Here is a 9,762-nt window from a genome sequence, read left to right on the forward strand (position 1 = left end):
ATCAGATAATAATAAATCACTTACAAATTAATATGGTATGCGTATACAAATTATAAAAAAATACCAACGCCGTATAAACCATAAATATATTAAACGCAAAATACTTTACATGTATCACTCGCACGCGATAGTAAAAATAAATACGATGAATCACTAATAATCGCGAATTTTAATTTAATAATTATAAATTATGTTATCACTCACATGTGATAATAAACAAAAAATATAAATATGATTAAATAATAATAATTACAAATAATAATTAACTAATTATAAATTATTATATCACTCGCATGTAATAAATAAAAAAATATAAAATAAAAATGATCTCAAAAATAATTCTTAAAATATTTCCAATAAATAATTCTGGGAAAATTTCCACTGGTGAAGATTACGCCGTTTTCACAATAACAATTTTATCAGAAAATGGTAATAGTAATACCAATAAATATCAGAATCAAAATAATTATAAATAATATTTACAAAAATATTGTATCACTCCCACGTTATCAATAAAATACTAGTAAACGCAAGAAAATAATTATAATAATTATAATACTAAATTAATCGAAATAAATTGCATATAATTTTTCAATAGTCAAGAAAATTCACTAACTTGTAACTGATTATTGAGAATCCAGTCGCATATGATGTGGCACAACAAAATTAATATTCACTACTTGAAATAAAATATAAGTAATACCCACATATTTCCCAAGATCAATATGTGGTATTAATACACTAATAAGTAGTTTCAATTACTACTTTAACATCCACTGGGCTCAGTAATCACTAATTTCACCATATGCTTATAAATTTGTATTAATACTGGAGAGTCGCTCTCTCTCACTCTCACGCGATTGCAAATGGTCACCAACGCGGGAAAGCAAAGTTGCACGCCAATGTATTAATCAAAGGTACTTACAGTCGTCATCAATGTATAGAACGCGTACAGGCTCCATTGGTCTCAATTGAGAAAATAATTAATAAATAATTATTTGCCAATACGCTACCAATTTAACTGGCAAGACAACGTTTATATATTTATACCATTAAAACCAAATGGCGTCACAAAAAAAAGCTTTAATCATTTCAGACAGCAACTAGCACACACACTGCTCTTACAGCTGATTATCCACGTCTGACCATGGCAGTACGTGAATCTCACGCCGGCACCTCGGCCGGCGCCATCTTTATATTTCTCTCTTACTTCAACTAATGGAATTTTATACTTGTCGCATGTTAATATTCAACCAGTACCCCCACCAACGTATGGGATGTTAACTGTGTAACTTCACTTGTTACCAACGTTAAATGTCCATTTGCGTTCCGCATTATTAATGAGAACTGCACAAAAATGCAAAATCAATCAATGATTTATGCATAACACCCTAAATTTATTTATAATTTGATAAATTTATCGACGCCATCTGTTGCGTCATCGCGCATGCGCCGACCAGCTACAATAATTACAAGCATATAAATAAAATGCATGATTATTTTCCCATCATCCTAAAAATCTGCTTACATACGTGTAATGATCAGTGAATTTTCCTGATTACCATACAATTTATGCCTAAGAAATCAATTTAGTAAAAATAAAGTAATAATTAAAGTAAAATTGTTCATGTCCACAAAATAATCATAATATTAATGTATGGAGAGACGTGCGAGCAGCGTGTGCTGCCATCCGTTGCCCACCGACCTGATGTGAGACGGCCGCGATATTTAAATATCTTGACAACTTCTCTCATTGAAATACGAGCATTTCGGATTGTAGTGTAGCTCAATTTGTACTTATCGATATCAAATCCAAGACTAGTAATGACAGCAGAAAGTATATACATCGCATTCCTATCACTAGTTTTCGTTTAATCTAATGCTGATACTAATTCAGCAGTCATAACATCGATTTTTCTTAATTTAGCTTTAGGTAGCTCATCTTCAAAGTCTGATTGGCTGCGTTTTAGATCACTAAGATTTGACAATTGGCTACACTGGCTGTTTGATACAGAAGACTGAGATAACTTTTGAATTAAGACTATAAAGAAAAAGAGTAGGATAAATGAAATAAAATTACGAATAATCAACTGCTCAGAAAAATTAGCTAATTATACTTAAATTGAAATTTAACTTCAAAATTTTGAATTTAAAAAGCCTGATTTTAAAATTATTTTTTGGTAACACATGTTCAAAAATATCCCGTAATGCGCTAGCAAACAGCACTTTAAAAGATTTTTTTTTTTTCAGACAAATGACTATAAAATTATTGTTAACTTTTAAATCGTGATGTTAGAGGCAAATAAAAAATTTTTATCGTTTGTATATAAATTAAAAATTAATTTTTAATCATAGGAATTTGAAGTAAAACTTATTTTTTTCAATTTAATTTTCAATTTTAACTATTCGAATATTTCTTAATTTTTTTATTATGAATTCCTCAATTTCAAATTCAATTCGTGATGTAAATGAACATCAGAGTCGAAATTAAAAATTTTGTTTTATGTGATTTATGATCGTTAGAGTGATTGAATAAAATTACTATTTTAATCATGTTTTTTTTTTCAATTATTAATAAGAAATTTACGTTTCTTATTGCAATAAATATTATTCGACATCTCACAGGAACGAAGTAAATTTGTGATATGGAACTACAAACCATTTTCATAGTCATCAAAGTCATTTTAATGATTTTTCTCTTCAATTATGTCATTATTAGCTATCAAAAAATTATAACGTTCTCTACTATTTTACGCGTCCCACGGCAGAGTGTGGTTGGCGCTCAATAGCCGTTATGGCTCTCCGTTGGTCGAAAACTGAAAAATAAAATAAACCCAGAAAACAAATGTCCTACCTGGAGATATCCTGAATCTCCCTGGACTAGCTGCTCTGCTCAGGCTGGGTTAGAAAACCTAGTTGGGCGCCAGTTCGTGTGCCCCACGAACAAAAATAACTCGAACATCACAACGGAGAAAAATGAAAATGAAATTAAAATAAATAACAGGATAGCGATTTCAGATTTAGGAATAAGGATAGCAAGAAAAGATAGCAGTAATTAAAACAATAAAGTTAAATAAATACCGGGTTGATGACCATTTGTTTTTAATTATCAATTAATTAATTAATTAAGCAACTATATCGCATATTTACATAAATACTACTCGGGAAAATAATAGTAGCTCACTGACAAAACAATAATAATAATAATAATATGCGTATATAAAATTAATTCAAACAATAATAATACTGCATAAACAATAAATGTCTTGGAAAACCAACGCACATATGGTCATAATTAATATTTCAATCGCACGTGAATATACGTAAATTCATTTAAATTATTTCCAGTAACACTTCCCAGTACATTCCACTGGTGAATTTACGGTATTTCAAAATAATAGTATTTTGGACGCAAATAATAAAATGAATACCACCTATTGGGTATAATAATTATGACTGGTATTTATACCTTGATCACTCTCACGTGATAAGTAAATAATAACTTGATGAGTCAAACTCAAATTAAATATAATAATAATTCAAATTAACAATAATTAGTAACTCAAATTAATAATACTCAATACGCAAATTAATAATAATTCACAATCAATATCCAGTTAAATAATAATTAATAACTTAAATTATTAACATTCAATACGCAAATTAATAATAATTCATAATCAATCTTCAGTTAAATAATAATTAATAACTCAACTTAATAATAATCAATACGCAAAATAATAATAATTCATAATCAAGATTCAGTTAAATGATAATTAATAACTCAAATTATTAATACTCAATACGCAAATTAATAATATTTAACAACTCAAATTACTAATCAGCGCTTTGTACTGGATATATATCAGACTATCGAAACCCAGTCGCATATGATTGTCATCACGTGACAGAAAATAATAATAATAATAAAATATTTTTCCAAAAATAAATATTCGCTGTTCAAATAATAATAAATATTTGCGATTAAAATTTAATCATCCACTGGGCTCGATCACTACTAATTTTATCATATGCTTGTAATAAATAGTGTAATAATGCTAGCAATAAATAATCGTCAAATACGTAATATTCCCACGCTTCCAAATGGCCACTAACGCGGGACAGCAAAGTTACACGCCAATGAACTACCAAAGGTACTTACAGTCGTCGTTGGATAATAATCGGCGAACAGGATTCAATGTTATTATTAACAACTAACAAAAAAAATCAATTATTAATCGATTACACTAAAGATGCCGATTCAAATGGCACTTTTAATTAAATATTTCTGCACTAACTCAACTAGCTTTGAGAAATAAATTGTATTATGCAGCAGCACACCTTGCCCGTAAAATTGTGTATCCACGTCTGACCATGGCAGCACGTGAGTTTCATGCCGGCCCCACGACCGGCCATATTTTATATCTGCATCTCAGTTTAACCCAATGGAGAACTATCTCTGTCGCATTTTAATTTCAAATAATACCAACGATAATGTACCCGATGTCAATTGTGTAACTTCACCAATTCCCGACGTCAAATGTCCAATTACTCCTCATATTGATAATTAACAGTAAGTTAAATTGCTAAACCAATTAATGATTTATGCATGATAATTATAAATTTCATTTATAATATAATAAATTTGTTGATGACAACTGTTGCGTCGCCGCGCATGCGCCGACCAACCACAATAACAACAAGCATATAAATAAAATAAATAATTATCTCCCAGCCTCATAAAATATACTTGTAACATCAACTGGATCAGTAATTTTTGCTGCCTTCAGCGCAGTTTTCACCTAATCAATCACTTAAGTACAAGTAACGTAATAATTAAAATAAAATCTTACATATAAACGAAATAATCATAATAGTCATGAGTGCAGAGACGTGTGAGCAGCGTGTGCTGCCATCTGTTGCTCACCGACCCGATATGAGACTGCCGCGATATTTAAATATCGTGACAAAATCATCTTGCGATTGGTCATCTAAATATGAACATCTATAGCTTCCTATTTCACGATTTTTCGACAGAAATTCGTGACAGTCATCTGATAGATTTTCTACCTTATTATTGTCAGCAATATCGAATAATTCATCCAAATTTATAACATTTTGATTTTACATTACTGATTCGTTTTCTCTTGATATTGATTTTTGTACTTTCTTGTATTCCTCATAAAAGTTCTCTAATTTTCTCATACTATGCTGAGGACGACAAGTCAGAATTGAAAACTTACTCCAAATATTGTTAACATCATCAATAACTTCTTTTGAACTCTGTCGAATAGTGAGTTGAAGATAATGGTGCTTATGCATGAATAAATTTATTACATCACAATACGAAGGTAATATATAATCACATAAACTACTTAATTCATAACCGAGCAAATAATTATACAATTTAAAACCAATTTGTCGACTCACATTTGTCCATGTACTGATTGTTTTAAAGACAAAGAACTAAATACTGGTATGGACCATCTAATAATACACAATGAGAACTGAAGATTATTTGTGAGTAACTAACTAATAATCAGGTTACAAGCTGTTGTAGGTATAATTTAAGAAAGCTTTGTCAAGGTCACATAGAAACTCACATTTTCTAAAAACATAGCGCCACTCAATAACTAAAAATGTCTAGAGCGCTGCCGTGGCAATTAAGCCAATTGAGTCAAGGTCACACGAAAGCAACTTTTTTCTATAAACATAAGTAGCTGATGAACTAAACGCTACTGTAACGATTGTTTAAAAACTAATAAAAGCGCTGCTTAATAATTAAAAGACATAAAAAGTATATTTTATTATGTAAAATCATCATACTGCAAGAAATGTATGTAAGTAAGCAATCATTTTCGTTTCAATTGATAATTATTTTGACTTAATAATCAAAACACGATGAGTAATTTATAGAAGATAACAATTAATCCATAAATATATAAAATACGAAAAATACCCTGAAATATTCATCCAAATTAGTTTAAAAACCCATTTGATTTCGAATTCATTCCAAAAATAGACTGTAAATACTTAACTTTCAATATCTTACAACTTTCAATTTTTTTTGTTTTGGTAAGTAATGAACTAAATAAGCTGAAAAACTTCTAAAAATATGAATATTATTTAATTATAAAACAATTAATCTCGAAATTTTGCTAAAAATTTAAATTTAAATAACTTTAAGTTCATATATTTTTTAAAATAATAGTTTTACAGATAAAAGTCTTGAAAGCTTTTTTATAGAAAACTCATTCCCTACAAAAAAGATCATGTACTTTTTTGCTTTAAACTCGACCGTTCATGAGTTAACAGCAAAAAACCATCAATTTAATACAAAATTCGACATTGAAGGCTCACAGGAGAGCAAGAGTTGAACTCAGAGCTAAGCAGATATTAGCTTTTTTGAAGAGCATAAAATTTCCTTTAAAAAAAACGTTGGACCGATACGATAAATAAATGTAGGACGATCGCAAGCCGTGAGGAGTATTGGGAATTCAATTCCAAGTCCAGCCACTCTAATCTAGAGTCCGCCTCGATCCTGGGACTTCGATCAGGATCAGGAAATCTTTACGACTTACGAACTAGAAAATAAAATATACAATAGAAATAAAAACATAATTCTAAATATTTGTTTCCTACAGCCTCTGGGCTGTAAAGGAAGAATAATAATTTTTTCTGTTACCAATTGCTACAGGACTCGAAGCTGTAATTGAAAATTATTCCAATTGGCAACAATAATAAAATGAATCAATGAGATGAGTATGAGATTATGTGTATGAATGTATTAGTTTATTTTAACTGTAGGCCTGAATCGATAACGAAAAATTTTTCGTTTTCTTCCTGTTTCTTGATCACACGTGAGTGAGCTTGATGAAATTTCTTCTCTTATTCTTGAGTATGTCCAGTTGATGTCCGATTCTTAGGCTCTAAGCATATTTGGTTACAGACGTTGTACTGTGAGTCGTTACTGAGCATTGGCAATAGAGCACTGTGCGTATCGTTGGAGTTTATTTTTATCGTGAGTGGTGGTGCGAAACCAATCTCCATGCTAGAGTCAGAGCGATACTCGTCAATTTCGGAGTCATATAAAGCACTATTACTCTCCTTTAGATTACAAGCCGCATGTGTTTCACAATGTCCATAAAGTTTTCGAGCGGTCTGCCGTTGCCGTTCTGTTTTTTCTTTATCAGGTAGAGATTCGTCAATATGACTAGTGGATCTAATCTTAATAGATTTAATTTTATTTTTAAAATTGCTTTTGAGTTTAGTTATTTTAACTTTACTGTTCTTTGGTTTGGATTTATTGTACTTATTGAATCGGTCAGTAGATGCTGAGCTAGTTTCCCAGGACGAACCCTTATCCTCATTTTCACAATTTATTTGATTAACAGGAGATGTGAAATCGATCCAATCCGCTTCTTCCGATTTTACTATCGTATTATTGTTAGATTCTGCAGCAGACTTGACTGAATGGTAAAGCGTAATTTGTTCATTCTGAAAAACCATTTCAGGAGCGTCCATTCCAACTTCGGGAACGTCGGCAGTAGTTGTAATACATTCATTTGGTGGAATTTCTTCTGCAGAAGCCCTGATAGAGCATATTGAGCCTACCAGGGTACTTACGCGTTTTTTGAAATTGAAGGACTAGGACGAAGAGGCAATCCTGCCTTAATACGTAACCCATCGGTTGCGGGTCCGCAGCAAACCTCGGCAATGTGTCCAATTCTAGAACAACGACCGCAGACCTGGACTTTCGGTGCGGTTGTTTGTGATGTTGAAACTAACTTAGCGTGAGTAACGCTTCCCGGTGTATTATTTACAAGAAATTGATCCAGTTTTCCCAAAATTGTATTCATGATAGATTCTAAATTACTTAATAGAGTAGAACAGTCAGAGTTAGAGTTTTTGGTGTGTGTGTCAGGCTGTAGTGGACGTTGAGTGTGGTTAGAATTGTTAATTTTATTAGAATGATTATTTCTGTTTAAATTATTATTAGGTGATGAGGTAGATGGTTGTAAAGTTTCAACACTATGTAGTTGATCTACCTCTGAGGTATCTTCAATTATATTCAATTGGCTGCGAATTTTTTGTCTGCTATTAATTTCTTGTTCGAGTTTGAAATGAGGATTTAATGCATCGGCTGTCGGCTGCCAAGCGCTGACTCATGTGTATAATTCTGCATAAGTCATGATGGTTGTATCCGAAAATTTTTGTAAAAAATACGAATTAAATCGTGAGACTATTATTCGGACCTGTTTTGCTTGCGGTAACGGGTCTTCTAATCGTGAGAATGCTCCCTGCATACGATTAATAAACGAAACTACTTTCTCGTCGTTGCCTTGCTGAGCCGAATAAATTTCCTGCAGGGCAGCTTCATCTGTTTGCTGAACCTGCCAAATTTTGAAATACTCCTTAAAAGTCGCCCAACTGAAAAACAGATCTTCATTCTGGTAATACCACTCAAGTACGTCACCGTTAAGGGTATTTGTTACGACCGCATGAAAACTCTCTACAGGGATATCATTACTGATTATTCGCTGCTCAATGATTTTTATATATTTTCTTGCATCAATTGAAGAAGATCGATCACGAGGAGGGAACGAGATATTCCAGGATTTGGCGATCCGACTGAGATCATATAAGCGCATAGAATTTGAGTAACTCACATTTGGATTCCCAACGGGGATTGTATAAGTGTTATACAAAGATGAAGGCTGTATGTGAGAGTATGTAGACACAAGTGGAACTTGTGTGTGTGCGTTTGAATGCACTGGTAGATTGTTGTTGCTATATGCTTGTGTGCATGTATGTGCAGGTAAAGATTGAGTACTCGTGTGTGGCGGCGACGTATGAGTCGGTAGTGGGACCGTCGAGTGCGCGTACAGTTCCCGTGCAAGTGAGCCAGACATGGCTGACTGCAGTCCGCTTGCTTGTGTTGCCGAAACGTATGCAGGAAGACATGGGGCAGCATAACAAACCGTAAGAGAATTCGCTGCTTGTGACGTTACCGTAGCAGCAGGAAACAATTCCCTGGGCGTCCACGTGCTTGAAGTATTTGTTAGAAAATTTACGAGGGCAGAAAAAAAATTTCAAAATAGTATATTACACACCAAGGGAACTAAACAAGAAATGCCCCGGATCACATGTAATGTGTGAAAATCATTAATGAAAAAGCGGTTTTTAAAATTTAATTCCTGATTATGTTCAAAAAATAAGTGTATTGAAGCAGGAATCAACGTCAGGGATCAAAATCAAGATTTAAATAAGTTTTGACTCATGTAAGAAACAATAAAATATGAAATATCCGAAAAAAATATTAAAAAGTGCGTTTCTCCAATGTTTTTTGTTGATAACATGATTTAAATTAAAAAAATAGTCAGATGACATTATATGATGATAAAAAAAAACCATAAAGAGGAAGAGTTGGTATGATTTTAAACACATTTGAGTACATTATATTATCATTTATTCGGAAAAAATAACATAAAATGTTATTTTTTTAACTTTTCACTGCCGATATCTTTTGAACTAATTAACCGATTTCGACGTTTAAGGTGGCAATCGGCGCATTTCATTGAATTCTAGAGCTGATTAAAATTTGAAATTGATCGGGTCAGTCACCCATACGAAGTCACCGATGCTCGAAAAAAATCTACGAACGACTGAGGCTCGGCTACCAACTCTCGGTCGAGCTTCGGTGCTCTATTATCAGCCTATGGCTGGTATACCATCGGTCACCCAACTATATATTCATAACAA

This window comes from Microplitis demolitor, chromosome 4 (assembly GCF_026212275.2).
Source record: "Microplitis demolitor isolate Queensland-Clemson2020A chromosome 4, iyMicDemo2.1a, whole genome shotgun sequence".
Taxonomy (NCBI): domain Eukaryota; kingdom Metazoa; phylum Arthropoda; class Insecta; order Hymenoptera; family Braconidae; genus Microplitis; species Microplitis demolitor.